We start from the raw sequence: 21769 nt of genomic DNA on the forward strand, positions 1-21769 counted from the left end.
TCCGACGGAAGAGAGAGACGCATGGCTCAATCAACGGCAAGCATCTTCCTAGTGCTGATAAAAAGTACATGAAGTAACGTACCCATCATTACTGTCTGATCAAGTCATGCTGACGAGCTTTTAGGAGATCGGTTGAAAGGATCACTTTCTATGAAGGGCATCTCAGGTAACACCCCTTTCACATTATGTGACTAAATATCCCCCGTGTGCGCGAAGAGGAATTGAGGATATTGACAATCTCCATTTTCGCTTTCCAAATGGTTTTTTCTTGATCATTGTTGTGCTAAGAGACCTGCCGAATCTGCATTGTCTATTGTGAGCCTCAATATAAACATTGTTATTTTAACAGAACTGAAGTGTTATTATTGTGCTATATTTGTTTGCGGTACAAGCAGACGTGTGCCTGTAATATTTACCAAAAATCCAAACAACTTTTAAATAAGAAACTATAACCGTCAAGGGAGAGTAGATTCTACAGATAGATATTTCTGTGATTCGTTACTTGGAATATTTCTGCTTTAGTAGCTACGTTCATATTTTATTTAATATTCTAAGTGGTTAACGCAAACATACAATAATTCCTGTTTTGCGCTGTAGTTTAAATAACTGCTTTCATATTATTAAGAATAAGGATACTGAAAATGAGTATTTGTGTCTGTAATGATTCCCCGTATGTATTGCATACATTTACATGAATATCTACGTTTTTGTTTGTGGTGTATATTTTCGTCCCTTTTTGCCTACTTTTGGGTCTGATTTTACACACAAGTTAGTTGATGCAAACAAAGCAGAATTACCATGTATAGAATTTTATTCAAAATATGTCCTCTTGACAACATAGACATACCTTAAATCCTACGTTGTCTATGTTGATACTTTTGTCCCACTATTACCCTCGTACTGATATAAAATATTGTCTCGTGTCGTGTGGTTCCCGTCGTGATATATCTGTCACAGTCAGTAGCTCGTGACGTGTGACTTTCTTGTTCAATTCCCAGGGTCTACAGCACAGGAGCCGTGGGGACTTGGTCAGACTGTCGAGGATGTGGGCATCTTAAGGGACGTATTTCCAACGGTGGAGTCGTGTAAACGTATACGCGGTGCAAACAAGCGTACCCAGTTCGCTCTGCTGTGAACTCATTAGTCAGTCATAAGATGAAGTTAAGTTCGATGATTGATCAAAGTCAGAAGTAAGATGGAGGAGAGGACTCAAATCATTACTAGCTACAAGTCGATGACAGAGAACCTGGAACCGACGCCCCAGGTGGCGCTAAGCAACCTGCAGAAGTGGGGGGGGGGGGGGGGGAGGAGTTACCAGTTGAAGAGCTTATAAATGTGGGTAACAAAGTACTAATCGGCCAAGTTCATGAAATGGGCTTACAAAAATTGTTGCAATTTGACATGTTATTGGGACAACATTGGCCGGATGGTGCTGTCGTTGAGTGTGAAAGCGAGAGGAGAAGGTTTGTCACAACTGTTGAGTAACACGAATAACAAGTACAGCAGATTACCTGCAACACTTCGTATGACGGTTGAGACACTGATACCACAGAGCCACAAATAAAAAAAAATTACGCAATTTTATTAATTTAACAAGTCATTTATAAAAAATACCATATCCGAAATCGGTGAAATCCTACAATTAATGATTTCAACACGCATTAAATAAAAAAAACTATACGTACAGTAAACGAAAGTCATCAACTGCTAAAATCTAAACTGCTAAGTCTCCTAAGCCCATGATGTTATCTCTTTAATAAGAACATTCGGTAAGTGTAATTGATCAGGATGTTAAAAACCCATCCATTACTGAGAACTATAACACAGTAGGGTCTGAGGTCTCTTACGAACAAAACGTTAGGTGTCCAGTAATTTCATGTAATAAGTCTGAATAAAGAAAAAATTTAAAAAACAACATGGGAAAACCATTGCTGATGCCATAGTGATAACCCTTGGCCAGATAGTGATAACCATAGATGTAATGATTTGTCTGGCCGCAAGCCATTATTATACGTCAAAATTAACCTTGTCATGAAGCTACACTAAAGTACATTGAAAACAAAATAAAAAATATGCAGTGCTATATGTAGCAGGGGTTGTTTACCGCTTAAGAGAAAGTTTGAAAATTACATGCAAACTTATGTCTTGTGACTCACCCTGACGAAGGTCATTATTTGATGTTAACAACTGAACAATGTCTTACTTGAGGCTAAACTAAGCTGAATCAATGAAGGTTAAATAAAATTCAAAATATACATAACACTTCCCATATAGTATTAATCATTGTTTTTCTAAGTATGTATGAAAACATTCTTCGTGCTTACTTATATTTCTTTTGTTTTTCTTTAATCGAATTTGTGTGTTGTTCACCTCCACTTCTCATGCGTAAATCTACGTAGAATAAAATAGTTAGTGACCCTCTACACAGGTGCCAGGCTTTGCATAATTAAAATGTTCCGACGGGTTTACGTTAATTTCGTATATATAGACAAATCGGGTAAGTGGTTCTTTAGTTGTTGGCCCCGATTTTAGATCCAGTAGTAAATTCCCTCACCTCGAACGGACATTACTATAAATAGAATCGCATTTAAAGGTGGTGTCTATTTTATCACCAGTAATGATTAGTTTGAATACTCTTCAGGCTTTCCCGGCGATCTAATGACATCTTGGGTTGTCGGGTGTTCTGCCAGATATAACGGCTCCGAAAAACGGAGCGGCAACGCTCCAACAGGTCGTGGTGAGCGGGCGCGGACCGCAGGGGGAACGCTTGGTACCTCGGACCGTAGATGAAACCCCCAGGAGCGGGTTTGGTGGGCGCGGACCGCAGAGGGAACACCTAGAACCGCAGCGGACGGAAAACGGAGCAGCAACGCTCCAGCAGGTCGCAGGGAATGGGCGCGGACCACAGAGGAAGCGCCTGCAGCCGTTGGTGGAGGGGGAAGGCCATAGGCATAAATACTGGACCAGGTCCACTCGAGGAGCAGTCTCAGGTCGCACCTGATGAAGGTCACGAGCTACGGGAGCGAAATATCGTGCAAGTACGACGCTGATATCCGGCAGAACACCCGACAACCCAAGATGTCAGTTTGAATACTAATTACAACAAAAGTAATTTTGCAGATGTGCATTGAGCCTACTGAAAAAATTATCTATTAAAGATCTGTTTCTTTTTCTATGCAATTCTGACAATGCCGATTTGTCTTTTTCTGTGTTAAATAGCTTTGTATATATATTTCACAAACTGCCACCCCTTCTAAATTTTCACGCTAATTAAGGTCGTAGCATTTTTTCCTAATATACTTCGGACCAAATAGCGATTCTGCATTCATAATGAAATAGTTTCGTAAAACTTCTCATCCCCTATATCACCCCCTTAGAGGTTGAATTTTAAAACGCAGTGAAATAGTTTTTTTTTTAATTTTCCAATTGAAAAGTTGAATACCAGTTGTTCTAGATGTAGCATTTCTAATGTTTCAGTAATTCTTTAATAACGAGTTATTTTTAAAGAAATTCCAGCCACTATTTCACCCAATTAGGGACGGTAAGACATCTGTTATGATATCACGGAATAATTTCCACCGTATTAGAGGGAGCTGTAGAAGGTGAAAATTGTAGTGAAAGACAGAATGGAAAACATCCAGCATATAATTGAGGAGATAGGTTGCAAGTGCTACTCTCGGATGAACAGGTTGGCACTGGAGAGGAATTCGTGGAGGGGCGCATCAGAATCCGTTCTTCAAAATCAGATCTTCAGTATAAGATGAATACTTGTTACCGGTTTGGGCTGAGCGATGATGAGTCAGTGAATCAGTGAGGACATTTCCTTTTATATATCGAAATTGCATATAGTATCAGGATGGCTACGATGTACCCTTAATAAGTAGTGACGGTCATATGGTTGCCATATAGGCAGAACAGGCAGTAAGGTTTTGTAATTGATATTTGTAATCATAACTGGTTTGCTTCCGGCATTATTGAATACTTATTCAGGAGAGGTTTCACAAATAAATTCCTGCTATCATACTACTGAAATAATGATAAGCTATAGAAAGGAATTATTCCCACGCTTATCACAGAAAGAAACATATTAAGTCGAAAATGCAAAAGTCTGGATAAAGTGTAAAATGAAACAGGTGCCAAAATCACCTGAAGTTGTCCTACATGCTAAGGAAAATTTGGAAATTGGTGGTAAGTTCTTATGGGACCAAACTGCTGAGGTTATCGGTCCCTAAGCTTACGCACTACTTAATCTAACTTAAACTAACTTACAATAAAGACGACACACTCTCCCATTCCCGAGGGAGGACTCGAACCTCCGACGGGGGCAGCCACGCTGGTCGTGACAAGGCGCCTAAGACCGGCGGCGTATGCTAAGGAAAAAGGCCCACGTGAGATGGAAGAACACGTTAAGCATTGCAGCAAACTTTATTCAGTATAAAGACCCGGAGGATCTGAGGTCCTCCGCAAGAGTACTGAAAGAAATCCGACAAAATTCGCTGATACGATTAAGCACAGCCATTAATAGGCTGTCGATTCAAGTGAATGCTTACGGCTTAACGAAAAACTCAAATCGGAACCATCATATCGAAAATGCAGTTGGGAAAGTGAACCAAGGACTACTTTTGTTGGTAACACACTAAAAAGATGGAACACATTTACTAAAGAGGCCGCCTGATTGTCTGTCCTCTTCTGGGTTACTGCTGCGTGGGATCCTAGCATTGACGGAGGTCATCGGAAAAGTTCAAAGAAAGCAACTCGTTTTGTACTATCGCAAAACAGAGGCGAGAGTGTCACGGTTATGATTCCCAAGTTGATCTTTAAAACAAGGACTTTCTCGTTGCTGAAAGAACCGTACAGGAAATATTAATTACAACCTCTCTCCTATGGGTGTGAAAATATTTTGTTGGTTCCCTTCCACATAGGGAGAAATGACCATCGTAATAAAATAGGAGAAATCAGAGTTTGCACGGAAAGATTAATATTTCCGTGTTTCCCACGTAGTATCGTAAAATGGAACAGTATATGAATACTATGAATCTGGTTCGGTGAACCCTCTGCTAAGAACTTAAGTGTGAATTACAGAGTAGTAATGAAGACGGAGATGATGAATGAGGTTTGGGAGGACCCGCAGAGGATGAACGCCACCGTAATTTCCGTAATCGTGGGAGGCTTTAGGACTCTCTAATTAAATAGTCATTGCCATTTGTTATAACGTTCTTTGCTTGCATAAGTACGAGCAGTTCAGCTCCGGGTTATACTTTCGTGTGCGCTCTGTAGAAATAGCTTTCACTGTAAAGTGTTAGGTTTTATCGGTTACCCTGCAATCTTAACTGGTACGTGATTCCCAATTCTCCGTGATAATAGTCCGGAATATTTTATTTAGTGCAATATCTCTAGCCACCAAATTTTAAGTTTTACAGTGAGGTATTGAATCAGATTTGGAGACGGCACTAACAAATCTTGCTGTTACTCAGAGTAGGAATAATGGATTAGGAACCCACCCAGTCTCTAAGGTGACGACAAAGTCAAGAGAACGTGAGAACACTCAGAGTGTTACATTCATTCAGCCGTAGTGAGGGAGGCATTTGGCACACTGTTCGCTAACACAATGGCGGCAGGAAGTGCCTGGATGTTTAATAGACGTTCTGTTTAATAATGCAGACAGAAGGGAGACGTGAAAGAGGGACGTCTGCCCACGCCCCCTCTAACTGCTCTCCTTCATTCACTGTCTCCGTGCCGCTAACAGACAAGGACCTCCACCCTTTCGCGGTGCGGCGTGCCAGCAGAGGACATGTGGAGGGAAATTATTTAGCCCCTTCCGGAAATAGACTCGTGGAGCGCGTATCTCTGTCTCTACGTGTCTGTGTCTGCATTGTCCCCAAATCTCCCCCTCGGCCCCCGACCCCCACCGCCACCAGGCGTACCCTCTCACGCGAACACCACAAGGGTCAATCACGACGCAACTTGGACACGGCGAGGTGCACAAGAGCTGGAACACTGAACTCGCATTAGCGTGGGCGACGTTTAAAATCCCTGTGCGGTATCCAGATTCCAGTTTTCATTGACTTTTTCAAGATGTCCATGCCTCATCTTAAGATGTGAATTATGTCTGTAAGCTCTAGCTCATAAAGAACTTTCTGGAAATATCAGCTGGTATCACTAACCTGCTCGGGTAACAGTGCGCGTAAACATGCCCCCTCTAGGCTTCAGTGTGACAAGTTTTATCCCAGATCGAACCTGCCTCGAACGAACGACGAGGACTGGTGAGTCGGACAGCCTGTATGTGGTTTTTAGGTGGTTTCTCCACATCCAGATAGTTGAATTCAGGGCTGGTAACCACGTGCCACTTGTGGTACAGTTATGTAAATATTCAGAACACATTCTCACCTTAGACGAAAGATTTACTATACAATCAGGAAGGTGGTGTACACAAAGTAAGTCTTACAGGAAGTGGTGACATCAAGAAGGGCTTCCAGCCGCCAACTGACAGTAACATGGTCGAAACCTGTATAAGAAATGCAAATTTCGTAGAGTATCGAAAAATGTCCAGGAATCAGTTAGTAGTAGGGTAATACGTGCACGAGGAAAAATTTGATATGAAACTGATATGCAAATTAGTTAAACTGGTCAATTATTATCCCTCCACCCACCTCTACCAACAACCCCAAACCCAGATGATGTCGTGTGTTTCTCTCAGCTTGCATATGGGTGCCTACCCCCTCCTGCCTCTCCATACCCCATCTACTCTAGTAGCAGGAATTTCGAATTTTGGCAGTAGTTTCAAATTTTGGCTGGGAAAATCGAATTTTGGTGTGAAATTCTTTGTCTCAAGGCTGTGCTGACGATCCACCCCCCCCCCCCCCCCCAACTGGGAAATTAAAAATGGCGTTTTCCTTTCTGGGACTCAAGCCCTGGTCATTCTGGACAGAAAGCCCAAGTGCACCCTGCAAGACATGGAAACTGCCCATATGCAGGAAAGGGAAGTTAAGTTGGTTATTTTGGTTGGGAAGATGAAGTGAAGATCGGTCCTAGTTACGTAATTAATCATAAAGATCGGTTCTAATTGCACAACTATAAGCATAGTGATATACAAGGAGTGCCTAAAATAGCAATACAGCTCAATAATTGATGATGCCATACAAATGGTGTCATCCTGCTGGGAAAAAAATTCGCAATACCACTTGAAACAAGTGGCACACATACTCAAACTCTATCCTTCGCCTACAATCTGGTGGGAAAAGGCTGGAGTGAGAGGTACTGTAATTTTTTTTTTTTTTGTGGGAAATATATTCAATTGACGAGATGCTGGTGTTGACAGACAGGAGTTTAATAAGTGATTACCTGTAAGCATATAGCAGAGGACTGTGTCCATCACTGTTTGACGTCAGAGTTCACTACAGATGCCTGCTTGACAGTGAATCAGCAGCCCAGGTAATCGAAGCCGATACACCCTACTACAACTCATGGAAAAAGCTTCACTCTTTTAATTACACATCGTAATTGTTTATGAAAAAAGAGCACACGTAATCAACGGCTTACAATGCATAATGCAACATACGGGTGTACTGGGGAAACTCATCGTCCAAAAAGATGGAAGAGGTGGTGGCAGTTCAATATGCATTCTGCTTGATGTGCAGTCGAGAACTAGCGAAATTATAAGCACTCCTACCGCCCCTCATACCTTCCCCTCCCTCCCTCCACCTACGGTGGGGATACGTATTTTTCAAACAGTCATCTGCTACCGCGCGCCACGCAGCTTTTCTGCGACCTACCACCCTTTCACTGACAGACGAGCAGCACCCGGTCAACCTTCAGACGATGGTCCTAGCATTGGCGCTTAACCAATGCAAATGGATGTAAAGTCAACTGAACAATACGAGATAAATGAGGGCCACCACAAGTGCACCTTGTTTGTTCTTCTAAAATTTAGTGGCTCCGCTCCGCCCTATGCACCTCCCACCGATCAGGGCGAAGCTGCCTAGGACATCACACACACACGCACACACACACACACGCACACACACACACACACACACACACACACACACACAAACACACTGGCCCATCCCCACAATGCACCCACAAGCACCCACCATTCCGAATGTGAAAAAATTTCACTGTAACAATTGTATTTAAAGTCAACACACCTCCTATAATCAATGATCTATTAAAAAGGAAAACACAACTGTGACGATTGTAAGCGACAGTTAACAGATGACCAAAATTCAGAGGTCAGGCAATATGCCCGCTATACATGTCTACCGTGCTAAAATCGGGAAAAATACTTTCACTATTTTGCTGCAAAAATTACTGATCCCCATAGAATGTCCTCGTTATTTCAAAAACATCATCAAATCAGAGAAAATGCGAGAATTTAAACTCTGAAGAAAAAACATCTTTGTTAAGGAATTTCTTTCAGCTTGATGGACAAATTACAAGACCTGAAAGCATATCTCACATTCATATCAGTGTTTGTATATAAACTGTTATTCATGTGTGTATTAAAAACATTTCAGATACGTGAAATAACATTGGACAATGCAATCTTTCATGTCATTTACTGACATATCGGGAACATCACAATCATTTCAAATTCGACAACAAGAAGCTACTGTTAAATGGAATGTTACTGTTTTGTTCACTGTGGCAAGTCCCGTTTTACCAATGTGAAGCTAAATCACACTGGCGCTTACGAAACAAATCGTGAGCGCCTGTCTCGTAGTAGAACCTCCTAGAAGATGTTACCGTGTCTCTCTCTCTCTCTCTACCATTACATCGTCCTAACACCACATCTCTTGAGTACGCCCCCTGTCACTTTATTAAAGGTGGTATACAGGGCATTAGTCCATTTTCCTGCAAAACACTCTAGGGACTGGATTAAGTCTGACAAACGAATTTATCCTCCTCTTTAATACTTAAGGAATAACACTGTTTGTGAGAGCCAACCATAATTCGGTAATAATTATATTCGACTGCTTGTGTGAGAACGCAGTTATGGACTGGGATACATGTCTTTCGCCTGCTTTACTTTAGCGCCTCTGTGTAATACATATGTCGTCTCTGTTGATGTATGGGTTATGAAAACCCACATAGTTAACAGGAGGAGGGCGAGGATGAAAACTGAATGCTGCCAGAGCATAATTTTTAAAATTTCCTCGGACTTGAGTGTCACCCACACAATTCCCCGCATTTCATGGTACTTTTTCAGTAATTTTATATATTCTTAGTCAATTTATGTAATTTGGAAGTTTTCCGCTATTTTACATATTTCGTCGTATTTCCCTCAATTTTACGAATTTCCCATCAATTTGTCGTAATTATAGCAGGTTATCCTCGATTTTTACCGATTTTATGTAGTTTTTTCATATTTTTTGATATTTTTCCGTATGTATATGGTCACATTGCTGGCATACCCATGATCTGATTGATTTTATTTGAGGATAATTGCATGTTACCATATTGTGCAGATTCCACAATAATTACAACTAACCAAGGCATTCTGCTGCGCCTAGCACACCTCTTTTTATACCCTTAGAATACACAATGACAGCACATTGGCATCCCAATTTCGCTAGTTATGTGCTAGATGTCCGTTGAATGGATGGAGACAGTTTGTTTACAGACACTGATCTGAACCCAGGTCACGTAATTTGTCCATCAAGCTGAAAGAAGTTGATTAACATAGATGTTTTATCTTCAAAGTTTAAATTCTTACTTTTTCTTTACTTCAGTGATGGCTTCGAAATAAGGAGTACATTCTGTGGTGATCAGTAGTTTTGGCACAAAAATAGTGGAACTTTTCTTTCCAATATTACAGAGTGTGGACATACGAGGGTTGTTCAGAAAGTAATGAACGATCGGTCGCGAAATGAAAATCACAGTGAAAATCAAAACTGTTTCATCTACACATTTAGCTACATCTTCGAGGTACTTCTCTAGGGCCGCTGTGGCCGAGTGGTTTTAGGCTCTTCAGTCCGGAACCGCGGTACTGCTACGGTCGCAGGTTCGAATCCTGCCTCGGGCATGGATGTGTGTGATGCCCTTGTAAGTAGGCTGTTTATGTTTTCTTTATGTAAGTAGGATGTTTATGTTTTCTTATTGGCAACGTTACGTAGCGCTCTATATGAATATCACTGGCTGTGCTGTGTGCAGTCTGAGGCTAGTTAGCATTGTTGTCTGCCATTGTAGTGTTGGGCAGCGGCAGCTGGATGTTAACAGCGCGTAGCGTTGCGCAGTTGGAGATGGGCCGCCAACAGTGGTGGATGTGGGGAGAGAAATGGCGGAGTTTTGATATTTGTAAGAATGGATGTTATCAACTGCTATATATATTATGACTATTAAGGTAAATGCAATGTTTGTTCTCTATTAAAATCTTTCATTTGCTAACTATGCCTACTAGTAGTTAGTGCCTTCCGTAGTTTGAATCTGTTATTTAGCTGGCAGTAGTGGCGCTCGCTGTATTGCAGTAGTTCGAGTAACGGAGATTTTTGGTGAGGTAAGTGATTTGTGAAAGTTATAGATTAGTGTTAGTCAGGGCCATTCTTTTGTAGGGATTTTTGAAAGTCAGATTGCGTTGCGCTAAAAAAAATATTGTGTGTCAGTTTAAGCACAGTCGTATATAATTGTTCAAAGGGGACGTTTCATATGTTGACCCTTAGCCAAGGATACCTCACTGGAATCTTCTGACTTTTTCTTGTAGTTTGTGTAATTAGTGTAGATTTTGTTTATTGCTATTGCGTAATTGTAGAGAGAATCTCCTTTGTGGTTGCAGTCTTTCATTGTTGTACAGTAAAACAGGTGTGGCACGCATGTAAATTTGCACCAAGTATTTCGTAGCTGCGCTTGCAATTAATTAGATATCATTTTCAGTGCTATGTCAATGTGTTCTCTTATTTTTGCTCTTCAAATTGTGCTTTTCTGTGTTGTCTTGTGAAATATTGTGACAATAATGGCGTGTGAAAAACGTAATACTAGGCTCCAAAGTAAACTGAGAAATGACAGTGAAGACGAAAGCAGTGTGTTAGCGCCACCGTGTAATGAATTAACTAATGTTCAACATAGTAATCTGGTAATTGTGCATAGGGAAATGGAGCGGGTGGCAAACAATGGCGTAGCCAGTGAAACAATTAGTGAACAGGGAAGCATTATCGATCGATCGCTCGGCAACAGCTCGCCTCAGGAATCCGAAATGACAGGACACAATTTTACAAATACTGTAGATTCAGGTTTTGCGTCCTCACCGTTTTCTCAAATAAGTCAAGACACATTTTCTGCTTGTCAAAATGTGAATGTTACTGGTGCAAATGCACTGCCGAAAAGCGTAGAGGAACAGATTCCAGACACTAATGCATTGTTATTACAATTAATGCAAAAAATGGGACAAAATCTTCAAAAGTTAGACACAATGGAACAAAATCTTCAAAAGTTAGACACAATGGAACAAAATCTTCGGAAGTTAGACACCACACTTGAACAAACACGTGAAGATTTAACTACTGAGTTACATAACATTGAATCGAAATGTCAAAAAGTCTGTAATGACGTAAAAACACAAATTTGTGAGCATTTTCAACCTATTTTTTCGCGGCATGAAAATGCATTACAGAATCACGAAGCAGCCATAAAAGAACTGCAAACCATTGTTCATGAAAATTATAAGACCTTGTGGGCTAAAATTGACTCAGTTGCATCTACCGATTCGGTTACGCTAGTTGCAAAAACTCAGGAAAACTTAAAGGACCCAGTAGATTCGATTTCAACACAAATGGACACTCTGAAACATGGTTCAGAAAAACACACTGAGGAAATGTGTTCACTATCGGAGAAAGTAGCCGAACTTTCGGACCAGGTCACTAACTTATCTACAAAGGTAGATGATGATCTGAATGACACAAGACCTGTAGCCATCACTGACACAGAAGAGTGCAAAAAAATTAGGAAATTCAAACAAAATCAGAATCAAATTAATACACAACACCAAAGAGAAATCCGGGAAGTACAAGATCAGCTGACACAGGTAATACAAGAATTACGTATTTCAGAGGCCACTCGCGCTCCAATACGGGAAGACGGACATAGAAATACGGAACAGCCACAAAATAATAACTCAGGGCACTTCGGAAATTATGAAAGAAATTGGCAAGGTACACCGAATTTTGAGATGGAACCGCCGACACGACGTAACAATGACTGATATGCTACTCGCCGACACGATGATTTTGACTATAAGCTGTTCATTACTACACGTAAATTCAAAACGTTTAAGAATTCTGCCAACGACATTCATCCACAAGCGTGGCTCCATCAATTCTCTAATTGTTTTCCTCCCAACTGGTCATTAGAGCACAGATTAGAATTTATGTGTGGCTACTTAGAGAATGAACCAGCTGTAAGAATGCGATCGGTCATTCACGATTGCCACAGTGAAGGAGAATTTTACCATGCCTTCCTCTCAGCATATTGGTCTCAAGCTACACAAGACCGAGTAAAACATAGCATCATAATGATGAAACATTTCGTACAATCTGAATTTTCCAGTCTTGTCAAATATTTTGAAGACATGTTGCACAAGAATCAGTACCTATCAAACCCATACAGCCCCTCAGAACTCATCCGCATTTCCTTAATCAAACTGCCTAAACATTTGATACATATTATTTTAGCAGGACGTTGCAAAGACGACATTGAAGCTTTTCAGTGACTGTTACAAGAACTGGAAATTGACACTGACAATCGCGGAACGCGAAAACAGGAGCAAAACAATTATAGATCACATCCGTCACAATTCCGTGATGACAGAAATAATATACGACAAGGTTATTCTTTCAATGTAAATCGTGACCGAAGCAGACACCTCCCATATGACAACCGTTGGCAGAGTAGTAATAATTACAGGGAAAGATCACCTCTCTGCGGTAATGACTATCACAGAGACAATCAGAGAAACAGACAATATGGGAACCAAAATAATTATTATCAAGGGAGACAGAATAACTTTAGATGCAATGGTCCAGTGCGCAGTTACGATTCAGGGAGAAATTCTCCACCACGTGACCGACAAGAAAGAAACTATCGAATCTACCGACATGACAACAGACGATATAATCATAACGACAGACCTGAATTTCATCAGAACTGGCGGGATTCAAACAGAGCAGGGCACTCTCGACAACGTGAATTTGTGGAAGTTAGGTCTCCAAATCCCAATAACGATGGGCGCCAACAAAGGAACAGACAATGACTCGCACCGCAGGCTGCCGCGTGCGCCGTCTGGCTCAGAGAAAAATAACATAGACGCTAACCTTGAGAAAAATTCCAGTATTCTTTACCGACGTATAACACATGATAATTGCGTTAAAGTTGAAACTCTGCGTACTAAGAAGAGCAAAGGGCTACACCACATTTCACATGTGAAACCGTTTATTGAAAGATAATCTGCTTTTTAACTTTGTCTTTGCCATATAACTTTTCATTTTACATTGCTAGTATGCTTTGTCAGACTTAGAAACTGTTAACATACAACAATGTTTTGAAGTTCAACATCCACTCAAGAACCAAGAGAACTTATTTAAACAGAAATTACGAATGCATTGTTATTGCTAACAGACGACACAGTGTTATTGTGTGTGTACATTCTTGCTTGTTAGTTGCACGATTACATAACGACTATAAGGCTCACATACTTAGAACATGTACTGGTACTGCAAGTGAGATTCTAATGCAACATTTTGGTTTACTTGAAAATACATTCTGGATTTAAAGTACTTTCTGTGAGATACCAGATGAGACAGTGGTTAGTTTATGTGACAGCTACATGATTCTATCACGACGCTACTAATGAGTGACAATTTCCAATGTTGCTTTTGCGGTGTATCTGTTTTATATCTGCACAGTTTTTCTGAATTATTCTGGAAAGTAAAACATGTTTTAGTAGTAACTTTTGTGGTATAGCTACAATGAGACAGCCTCTTTTGTAGCACAACAATACATTACAGCACAGTACTTTCTTCATCACAACAATAAGCGTAATAACTAAGATATCTATACGCAAAGCGTTTCACTTTTGTTTATCATGAGGTAAGTACATTGACTTCTGCAGAACTTAGCTTTCGGAGGACAATAACTACGAAACTTCCACAGAGATTATCTTACAGCAAGATGCACATTTAGCGCTACAGTACACGTATTTGAGTGAGTAATTTTGTACTTAAAACATTTATTTTTAAAGATATTTGAAGTACAATGATACAAAGGTATTCCGTTATACATTTCATTCCATTGCTGTAATCTGTAACACCTGAGGGTATAATTACATTAATCCTCAGGGGTGTACACGCCTACTTTGTGTATCATGTGTTTGGCAAGCACAAGGAGCCCTAGGTAATATGGTATTTGTTTACACAACTTTACACATCGGTACCATATTTCTCTAACACAGAATTACACAGCTATCTGATCATTTAACTGAGAGAGACAAACTTTTTTACTACGTCAGTGACACATGTTTACGCAATTACAGAGTTGGATTACTTCACACTTACGAAATTGTATTTTGTCTGTACTTTGTGAACTGTTCATATTTCTTCAGACCCATTGTGATATTATGAGAGCTTTGAATGATATATTTGGTATGGGATCACGATTTTTAAAGTACATTTGAGGCAGATGACACTTTTGACATGAGCAGAGAATTTTCTTTAGGTTTTGAAATTATTGCAGGAAGCTACGACGTTTTTGAGATTTGACTGAGGTGTTATGATGTTATTATTACGACGACGATGTGTATTATGCTGCTGAGGTATGTTTATGATCAATAAGCTGATGCTATATGAGTTATTTGATTATGCTACGTATCTGTTATGATGAAATATTGATGAAGTGTCGACGAATATGTATATGTGTAGTAAGGTAAGGAATAAGGAGTAGTGGTTAGGGACTCTGATTTATGAAAAGGATGTTGGAAACCAAGAATCGTACGTTAAGAGTTATGAAATGTATGTAAATGCGTGAATGTATCACAATGCCGGCGAAAATTTTTTGGACACTGTTATATTCATAAGATTTTGTTTCTACACATTTGCAATTCAAATTCTCGACCCATGAAATTTTGTATATGAGAATGTCACTGTAGCGGATACTGCTGTCGTAAATATTTCCGTAAGAAAGTTAAGTGACCACCTGCATGTAATGCGTCATGGGCACCCAGCTGTGTCAGACGCCGGGAGAACAAGTCATTAGTGAGTGCCTTTCAGAGGCACAGGTAGAAAAAAGAAGGGAGGCCCTTATCCTCGCTATTGACATTCCTTTGTAGAAAGCATCGCAAATACGACACGCTCAAACTTGAAAACATGTGATTATACAGTGGAGCTCTTAATTTATGATATTTACTAAAATGCTTACTGAAACGATGAGAAACATTTCACGGCTATTATCTTGCTAGTTGAGAGAAATGCCATATGGCTTGCTTTATGTATTTATTTACTCATTTTGTTTAATATCAAGTTTCTAGCTGCAGCAGCATTGGTTAAAATAAAATTTAATAGATGTACTAATATAAATATTTTCTGTCTACAGATCCAGTAAATACTAATTTTGTAATACATTTCCCAAAAATGGGGGAGCACAAAGACATTTCCCTTCACAGGAACTGCATATATAATTTTCTTTTCAAGTGCTTGGTAATTTTTTTTAGAATTAGTTTTTGTGGTGCACCACTTTAATTACATAGACACTAAGATGTGACATAGGTATTAGACATGACCATCTTTAGTGTAATATTTTTTCTGCATGTGGGTTTGACATGTTTAGATATAAGTTAATGAATTTGCTGTTTCCGTTTGCCAGGTATAGTGCTACTAAATTTCACTTTGTATTACTCTGTTAAGCTAGTTTTACTACTGATTTATTTTTCTTGTTGCTGCACATTGGCTCATATTAGTTGTAATGTTGCATTGCTTGGTACTTTAGATTTACTGTAGCTTGCTTTGCAATTCTCCATTTTTTTTTGGTCATTGCTGTTTGCGTTAATTGTTTTGTGCTGCTGCATTGCCTCGTCCCTTAGTGTAGCATCTGAGCTCAGTAGATTTAAGTTAGCTTAAGAGGGGTAGCCTATAAGAGAATGAGTTGCGATGAATTTGAAGAAATGCACTGAGAGGTTATACGAGAAAAATACAGAAAGCATGCTTGGATAGGATTTTTTTGGTGGAAGGAAAGGTTGAAATAAGACGAACGATCTATGGAATGAAGTTTTGGGTTGGACTGCAGTACCAAATGTTACACTGAAAACGAACCCTGTCCTTTCCTTTTGTGTATCCCACTATGTGTTTGTGTACCCTTGTGTATTTGTTTTCTTCCTGTCTCTGTGTAGTTTCATAGAATTTTTTCTTCTTCTAATACTAAGCTACATTCACTATGATGAGGAATACTGTTATCCTCGAATATAATTGGCATTAATAATATGTTATTTTCTGTGTAAAGATGTTTAGACATTATTTATTCTGTTCTGTTTTAATGCTCATATGTGAAGTTGATGTTTCGAAATTTATTCTGATCTTTTATGTATGTACTCATGTCATAATTCCTGTAACACTGATGTATATGTTATTTCTATTCTTTTGTAAAGCCTGTATAACTACATATGTTATCTGTATTGTTATGTTTTTAATGATGTGCTTTGTACCTTTGTAATTGTATTCTCATGTTGTTATATTGTAATTGACACCAGTTCATCAAATTAAGTAACTTGTAAGCATTCATTTCACTGCACACATTTCTGTTGGTCATAGTAATGCACAATATGTGAGAAGTAGGGACTGTTAGTGTTTGCACGTGTGTTAATTATTCTGCAAGGGACTGGATAACAGCATAGCTGGTTCTAAGGACAATTCCAAAAACTTTGTGAGTGTACAAGTGGTGGTTTATGGACTTGCTATATTCTCCGCAAGACTCTTCGATGGTGATTGTGCACCTGCACAGTCGCAGCAGATGGCTGCTGGCCATCTCTACAAGGACTACAGTGGGTCTACACCTTTGCTGACTCACCAGTACCATTATTTCTACAAGGACTACAGTGGGTCTGCATCTCTGATGACCCACCAATACCATTATTTCTACAAGGACTACAGTGGGTCTGCACCTCTGGTGGCCCACCAATACCACAATCTCTACCAGGACTACAGTGGGCCTGTCCACAATTTCTACAAGGACTGCAGTGGGTCTGCACCTCTGGTGGCCCACCAATACCATACTCTCTACCAGGACTACAGTGGGTCTGCTCTGTGATGACCTACCTACCAATCTTCTTCAAAACGTCGAATGACTCTGCTGTGGGTTTGCTCTGTTGTGGCCCATTACCTGTCAGCATGTCAAGAGTCAGCACTGTCTTTCAGTTGGAAGGACAACACTACTTCTTCAAGAGTGCATGGAAATCCACTACTTCCGTGTGCATTGTCTTTTACTGCTCAGACTTTGAGAAAAGAAACGGCAGTTTTACTGTGATGAATGATCAGGACTGTCTTTATGGACTGTGAGAAAATTTTAGCTTTTGACCAACATTGTCTTAATAAGTGTGTGCATTTGATATCTTTGTTATTGTACTTATGAAAAATTTTATCAAATCATTATTGGCCACTGCCCAAAACAATTTGTAAAATTTTTTTGTGGGGAGCATGGGGGCTATGTAAGTAGGCTGTTTATGTTTTCTTTATGTAAGTAGGATGTTTATGTTTTCTTATTGGCAACGTTACGTAGCGCTCTATATGAAAATCACTGGCTGTGCTGTGTGCAGTCTGAGGCTAGTTAGCATTGTTGTCTGCCATTGTAGTGTTGGGCAGCGGCAGCTGGATGTTAACAGCGCGTAGCGTTGCGCAGTTGGAGGTGGGCCGCCAACAGTGGTGGATGTGGGGAGAGAAATGGCGGAGTTTTGATATTTGTAAGAATGGATGTTATCAACTGCTATATATATTATGACTATTAAGGTAAATACAATGTTTGTTCTCTATTAAAATCTTTCATTTGCTAACTATGCCTACTAGTAGTTAGTGCCTTCCGTAGTTTGAATCTGTTATTTAGCTGGCAGTAGTGGCGCTCGCTGTATTGCAGTAGTTCGAGTAACGGAGATTTTTGGTGAGGTAAGTGATTTGTGAAAGTTATAGATTAATGTTAGTCAGGGCCATTCTTTTGTAGGGATTTTTGAAAGTCAGATTGCGTTGCGCTAAAAAAATATTGTGTGTCAGTTTAAGCACAGTCGTATATAATTGTTCAAAGGGGACGTTTCATACCCTTAGGTTAATTAGGTTTAAGTAGTTCTAAGTCTAGGTGACTGATGACCTCAGATGTTAAGTCCCGTAGTGATTAGACCCCTTTGAACCATTTTACTTCTCTACATAGTCGTCGCCCCGACTTAAACATTTGTCGGCGCGTTATACCAAATTTCCAACAACATCGTCATAGAAGGCCTGTACTTTCCGATAATTCTCTGCCCTGATCTATAGAGCGGAGCCTGCACCCAAGTGTTGTCTTCGTCTCCAGCATTTCATGTGAACAGAGATGATACTCAAGATGAGCGAATCTACATCTACATCTACATCTACATCTACATCTACATTAGGGCTGTATTGTGGGTGATCGAACACTTTCCATTGAAAAGCTGCAGGAGCGTCTTCACTGGCCTTGCAGAGTGCGGCTGAGAATTGCCATGAAGAAGGAAGTGCATGGCAGTTGTGTTAGGTGGGCTGCATTCATTAAGGTGGAGCCTCTCAGCGGGCCCTCGTACTTGGCGGGAGACATTGTTGTTCTAGACACCTCTATTCGCTCACAGTGCGCTAACAACTGAAAAGAGCGTCTTGATGCGATCGACAGGCATACTAGAGACACTGCCCAAAACGTCTGTGAAAAGCCTTCTTGTATTTTTGACAGTGGTTTCCATTTCGCGACCGATCGTTCCTCACTTTCGAGTAGCCCTCGTATATAGAGGGTGTACAGTCCGACCTCTGAATTTTGGTCATATGTAATCGCTGCCTGTGCGCTTCATTGGATGTTACAAAATAATGATATGCAAATTGTACTCTGCAGTTGAACATGAAATCTGTACCGACTTTGCTCCTAAGGCTAAAAGAAAATGGACGGCGCCTATATTTGTGCAAAGAGGACATTTACAATCGTCACAATTGTGTTTCCCTTTTTAATAGATGCTCGGTTATGGGAGGTGTACTGACATTAAATGCAATTGTTACACTGCAGTGTTTTCACATTCAGAACAGCGGGCACTTGCGGGGGGTGGGTGGGGACAGTCCAGATTGTGTGTGCATGTGTGTGTATGTGTGTGTGTGTGTGTGTGTGTGTGTGTGTGTATGTGTGTAGTTACTCAAGGCAGCAACACTGTGTGTGTGTGTGTGTGTGTGTGTGTGTGAGTGTGGTCGCCCTAGGCAGCTTCTCACTGACTGGGCGTGTGTGTGAGGTGGGGTGGTGCTGCTAAATTTAAGATGAACCAACAAGGTGTAGTTGGGGCGGTCCTTGTTTATATCTTATCGTTTAGTTGGCTTTACATCCTTTTGTGTTAGTGAAGTTCCAATGCTTTGACCGGCACCTGAAAGTGGGCCAGGTGCTGCTCATCCACCAATGGAAGAGCAGTAGGTCACAGAAAAACCGCGTGTATGCGGTAGCTGTTGACTATTTGAGAAATTCATGTACCCACCATAGGTGGAGGGGGAGGGAGGGATGAGGGGAGGTAGGAGTGCCTATAATTTAGCTAGTACTCGACCACTCATCGAGCGGAATACACATTCAACTGTCACCCCCTCAGCAATATTTTGGGACGACGACTTTCCCCAAGTACATGTGTTGCAGTATGCATTATGACCCATTGATGAGGAGTGCTTGTTTTATTTCACAATTTCAATGTGTGACTACAACAGTGAAGCATTTTCCATGAGTTGTAGTACTGTGTATTGGCTTCAATTAGGGGGGATGCAGGGTGATTGACAAGCAGGCATCTGTAGCTAAATCTGACGTCAAACAGCGATAGACACAGTCCTCAGCTGTATGTTTACAAGTAATACACTTACTGAACTCCTCTCTGTCCAACACCACCAGGTCGTCAGTTGAATATAATTCTCACAAAAAAAGAACGAGGATATTATCTCTCACTCCAGCCTTTATACCTATGTATGTGACTAATTACGTAATTAGGACCGATCTTGACTTCATGTTAATATGAAGATAGTACCTGTTCTTTCGGACATTGGTTAATATAATAAAAGATGTCCGAAAGAACAGATACCACAGGGGATCTTGCAGCTCTCGAAGAGTGAAGACACAATGAAAAGCAGACCTTTAGCTCCTAACAGTCGTGATAAATTCCAACGGGGACAGTTGAAAATGTGTGCCCGGGAGATTCGAACCCGGGATCACCTGCTCTCATGGCAGACGCTGATCCGTTTTTTTTTTGCGTTTATTTGAGGAACAATGTTACACATTGCAAATACATACTAAGTACATGTACTAACTGTGCACGCATGGTATACATGAAATGATTTATATAAAAACAGTTTGATCATTGCAATTATGCTTATGTTAAAGAAATACCACAGAAGACTAAATTACCAGAAAGAGTTAATTTGAACCTCAAGAAAAGTTTTTTTTAAAGACATTCAAACATCTTCAAGCATGAGTAAACTAAAAACTGCACTTTGAGTTACAGGTGCTCCAATCTTTACAGAAGCATAAATAACACTTTATGAAGGATATCAGCAAATTTTGGGATGATTTTTAATATATTAATGCACACAAGGAAGTCGTCTCAGTAAGAAACAGGTTAAGGAAAGAAACTGATCTTTAACTGTCTCAGCTCAGTCAGACTAGCTATGAGCATTTCACACAATTGTGTGGAAGTCACCAAAACTTGTACAGAATATGAAAGATTTATGCCCATCGCACATAAAAACAATTGAATAATCATATTACAAAATCTCTAAAATACTTGAGAATGGCGGAAAAGAGATGTTATGAAGTTGACTAGCCTTCCACCTTCACTTTCTGGACATGAATGGAATGTTAATTATCTGAAGTGATCAGACCTATATAATAGATCTTTCAGTGAAAAACTGACTTTCACATCACATTGTAAAAGTGAACAGGGCAAATAGGCAGCCATTGAATATTACATTATATCGGATCCAGTCTTATGGTTTGAAACAATCGATAAATACATTTCCATAAAAACTATTTTGACACTATTAGACACACAAGCTGACTGTCGCATACGTTCTGTACATTAGCTTATAAAATTTCAAAAACTACTTTCTGAAGTAGAAAAAGCCGACACCGAAACTTAACAGTAAAAGTTTAAATAATATCCTTAAGGTAACTACAATACATCAGTGTCAACACAGTCTTCTTTTTTATATTATCCAATGCCCATTCTTTGAAATATAATTTTTAATATATTACCGAACTTTTTCCTGTGATTCGAATACCTTCTAGTATTGTGGTATTCACCCAGCATGTGTACCTTGAACTCTATGGTGTTGTCGGATCCTAGTTTGTTAATGACGTAAATATCACAATTTCCCAGCAACCAGTACACAGCGTTATTTTTTGCCTCTGGGAAATAGCGTGCTTTAGACCTGTGTATCAATGACAACGATATACTCTCAGAGGATGTCCTTGAAATCAGAGCTATTTGCTCTCGGATCTACTTCCAACTATTCATGTGACCGTTGCAAGTGTATCTGTTAATTATTGTGTCAAGTAGATAGCAATGTTGACATAA

The sequence above is a fragment of the Schistocerca cancellata genome, chromosome 4, assembly GCF_023864275.1.
Source record: "Schistocerca cancellata isolate TAMUIC-IGC-003103 chromosome 4, iqSchCanc2.1, whole genome shotgun sequence".
Classification (NCBI taxonomy): domain Eukaryota; kingdom Metazoa; phylum Arthropoda; class Insecta; order Orthoptera; family Acrididae; genus Schistocerca; species Schistocerca cancellata.